This window comes from Mercenaria mercenaria, unplaced genomic scaffold, assembly GCF_021730395.1.
Source record: "Mercenaria mercenaria strain notata unplaced genomic scaffold, MADL_Memer_1 contig_1701, whole genome shotgun sequence".
In the NCBI taxonomy this organism is placed as follows: Eukaryota; Metazoa; Mollusca; class Bivalvia; order Venerida; family Veneridae; genus Mercenaria; species Mercenaria mercenaria.
The window spans coordinates 49143-53762 of record NW_026459701.1 but is presented as its reverse complement, the minus strand read 5'-3'; the positions used below and the strand labels follow the sequence as shown (position 1 = coordinate 53762).

The window sequence follows — 4620 nt, the reverse complement described above, 5'->3', positions numbered from 1 at the left end:
TCAGGTTTTGGAACCAATGGCTTAGGGCATGAGCCTTTTTCTTTAAGACAATACTGCCTAATTTCATTAAACAGATACCACTGCCTAAATGGATCTAATCCTTTAGGCACAATTACAGAAGGCAACTGACTAGCACTTGGGACTGGAGGATGTTTCTTAAAGACATTAATTTCCTGTCCATTGTCAGCTGCAAATTCTTTAACCAGTACTTCACCAGGCTTTTCACTTGTCATGCTGAAGTGATGGTACTTTTTCAGAGAAGGAATACATTTGAAAAACAGACCAAGATATACAGACCATTCATAAAACAACACTGGTTTCTCACTATCATTTACAAGCTGAGGTATGTTGTGCCTGTTTTTTGAAGACAGAAGAACACATGTAGCAATCTGTTCTAGGGTCTCAACTGTACAGTGTCGCCATTTAGACTTGAATACTCCAAAGTGCCAATCTGGACTAAACTTTGTATGGCCAACTTCCATGAGTGAGAACTCAACAGTCTTGTGAAGCCCAGTCATAGTTCTCTATAGCCCATACCTAAATGGAATGTCATTTTGAAAATAACATTAATATGCCAGCATAGTACATTTCTTTATTTTTAGAATATATGGAAAAGGAAAAATTAATACATCTCAGATATGACAAGATCATTTATTCTATGATCAAATCTGTGTATATGTCTACCCTGATAAAATGTATATTCTAAAATTAATCACTTCCCATATAAAAGAACTTTTTAGCTGAGTTATTTGATTTTATCTTTTGTATGAACAATGAATAAAGTTGCATACCACAATACAGTGTTGTTTTTGTTCTGTCCAGAACAATCGTCCATTTGCAACTGCACATGCTCCTCTCCAAACCCATGGTGCTGAAAATGATGGTGCAGTAAGCTGGTCACACAGTTAGCTCCTTTACCAGTGCACTCTGCTTCATCAATAAGATAGAATACCTGTGTACCTGGTGTAAAGTATGCCAAAAACTTGAAGACAATGACAAGTAAAGCCTCATAATAACATAATAATATTATACTACTTGGTCATTATATTACTGTGCCATTCATGTTATAATCCGATACTAGGTGAATGTTACTTACAATATTGTATAATTTACAGAATGACAATATATCTCTGATATCTGGAATTATACATACATTTTATGTATGTCATGTGATTAATTGTGTAACATAGAAATCCAGAGAGAATACAAATTAATCAACAGTGTGATATGAGCAAATAATACTTTGAATTACCTGCTCCTTCTGAGCACACTCCAAAGCACTGGCACTTCCTGGGAGTTTTGAAATACAGAGGTCCAACTTGTTGTGCATGGTGTGGATAAAATAGCTGCTGGGCAAAATCAAATGAGTATTGCTGTGTTTCAGGCAATGAACATGGAGGCTGCCTTTATTAATAAAATATATATATATTAAAATTTAATCAAATTTACCTATATTTATATACTCTTTTACTTGTTACATGTATTGTATATATTATATTGTACAAGAAATTTAAGTTACTCATGTAGCATGTGCATGAATTGGAAAAAATATGGTAGTACTGACTAGTTACAAGCCTAGATTAAAGTTCCATTGTTATAATGTTTCTAAAAGAAATAAAGGTAGTTTGAGAGGCACACTTTTACATGCCTAAGTTTTTACATATTACCTGCATTGACTTTTAAAATTTTGTACACCAATGTCCTAAACTTTAACACATTGGTGTACAAAATGTAAATATCCGTGCAAGTAATTTGTGGTATAAAACTTGGTTGTATTAACCAATTATTACATCCATTTTTACTTATAAATCAACAGTATACAAACCACACTTTATTACAATTAATTTATTGAAAAGCCAATTTTCTAGCTAGTTTTCTGTAATTTTTCTCAGGTTTGTTGCAAATCACAAAACAAAGAGGATATTTAGATAGATTGGTGATCTCATTACATGTCTTCATCAAAAGTCAACATGATAAGTTTGATATTTTTATATGATTTTTAAATTTAATAATAGATCTAATTAAATTCTTAATAAACAAACCTCTCAGTTTCTGTTCTGGAGTCATCACTGAATAATTCAATTTAGCAACCTTACATTTTTCCCTGTAGTAATCTCTCTGACATTTGGCTTTACACAGGTGTGTTCTGTAATTCTCTAAAAGTTTTTCTTTCTCTTCCTCACTTACATTTCCACTATTAGAGATTTGATTTGCATATTTTTAGCTGGTTTACAAATAACTATGTGCGGACATTGTTGCAACCATATTTTCTTGAATTCAGACAGGCTGACTGCCCTGAAACTATTTTGCTGTGCTGCTTTATTATAAAGAGCATGTATGTCAGCTTTACTCTGATCAGATGGTAACAGTATAACACTGTGTTGTCTGTAATTTGGCAATGTACCTGGTAATGGCAAACCATTAGCATTTGCATAGCTGGACAAAAAACTTACAATCTGTTCAATGTCAGTCAATGACAAAGCATGCTTGGGCATTTTACCTGTATTTCCATGAGTCATAGGTTTAAGTCCATTTTTATCAAGTGAGGAAGCTATGTTTGCCAGCTTATTCTTACTTATACCATGACAAAACATAAAGGTTTCTCTACACACTTTTACACCAAACACAAAATACTCTTGTGATACCCTTTCTCTGTCCTTTAATTGCTGTTTCTTGTTCCTAGCAGATGACCATTGAGTAAGATCTCTCCTGTGGGCAGACAGCTGCACTTTAACTGTTAAATCAAGTTCATCAGATGTCATTTCCTTACACTGCATTCTATATTCAATAGCCTGATCAATGTTAATTACCAGACTACAAGGTTTTCCATGAATTTTATGACAACCACAGCATTTTCCCTGAAACTCACTAACTGCATTATTTTCCTTAATGTCAATATCACATTCACATATATCCACTTTCGGTAACTCAGAGTCACTATTATCACTCTCGTCAGAATCATAATTCTCTTCATCACTGTCATCAAAAACAACATTTTCTCCAAAGTGTGGTTCGTCCGAAGACTGAACATTTGAAAAGTATAAATCATTGACTTGCTCAAGTTCGCAAACAAATACTACAATTTGGTCGACAACTAAGCTTTCTGGTATTGAAGACCGTGTTGAGCACGTACTTAACTGACTCAATTTGGATACTTCTGCGAAAAGTAACAACTTTACATCTTTAAGTAAACATTACAGCTTCCGGAATTCATGGCAACGGTGTCAAGCGTAAAATTATTCTTTTGTGAAAGTTGTATACAGCGGATAAGGGGAACTATCAAGCAATTAGCATGAGCAGAATTATCGATTTTTCACGTTAAATATTTGCCGACTTTACTTAAATAATATTAAACGGGAATTTTATTGGTGTCTGACAAAGACTGAAAGAAGAAATAATAAGGCACTGTCTCGAGCATGTAAACGGCATCATTACCAGCATAAGATTAAAAACTGAACATTGTCATCAATTAGCGTCAATTAATTCAGCACGTCATGTTTTCATCACGTTCTCGCAAATGACGTCAAAACTCAACAAGCCCCAAAAATGTCTTGGCGTGACACATTTAGTTTACCCGATCAAATGGGCAGTGGTCAAACATATATTTAGAAAGAGGCTAATAATAACTATGTCCACATGTCTAGACAGTTAATGGTCACGTAGTTGTTATAAAACCCATATACCATGGTATTGTGGTGCGCATTGTTAGATAGATACTTGTAGAGTATACATGTTATTTTCCAGCCACCAATTAGCGTCAGGGTGTTCTGTTTGAAAGACATTTGGAACTATTTTACTATTAACTGTTTTACCTATTTTAACTTGTATATACGTAAATACAGAGAGAGAGGCTCGCGTGTGATTATTTCTGCACATTTTAGTTAACAATCAATACATTATAAAAACTGACAGTGAGTTTGTTGTTTTCCATCTCTTCTCTTTTCACATACATATGAGTTCTTGATTACCCACCAGAGACACAACACGAAGGAACAATATTCTAAACGTTTACGTAACACTACCGTATGGTAACAAGACTCGTTCTGGTGGCCGTGGCCAGGATTACGTAACCGTTACAAGAACTATGATGGACACAAAATTACGTAATTAACAAACAATTTCATTAGTGTCAGTGATTCGAGAGGAATATTGGATTATTTGCAGACCATTTTCATGTAAGTTAGATTTTTATTTGCTTGAATTTCTAGAATGGCGCAAACTAACCAACAGGCATCTTTACAAAAGGTTTTAAACGGGTTAGAAAATAAAATGCTAACTCTTAATATGATGGGGGCACGGGGAATAGATAGCTTCATATCACCTTATGAGGGTGGTCCTTCAACATTTAGGCAGTGGATGAAGGAAATGGACAAGTATGCCATACTTGTCTCCGGAAATCAAGTTAAGAAAAAAATGATTCCTTACCAAAGCAGCAAGGGTGTTGTTTCAGATTTCATTCAGGTATATAGAAACAAACCATGCACATACTTGGGATCAATTAAGAACTGAAATTAGAAATTGATTCAGCGAAATCACTGACCCTCAACACGCATTACGTCTTTTGCGTGATGTGCGGCAAGGCAAACATGAAAATGTTACGGATTATGCCGAATCCTTATT

At 34.5% G+C, this 4620-nt stretch overlaps 1 pseudogene; it reads right to left on the bottom strand.

Annotated features, from left to right (window-relative positions):
* Positions 1-260: 260 nt before the first annotated feature.
* Positions 261-4234, bottom strand: LOC128551790 (uncharacterized; annotated as a pseudogene).
* Between the last annotated feature and the right edge of the window lie 386 nt (positions 4235-4620).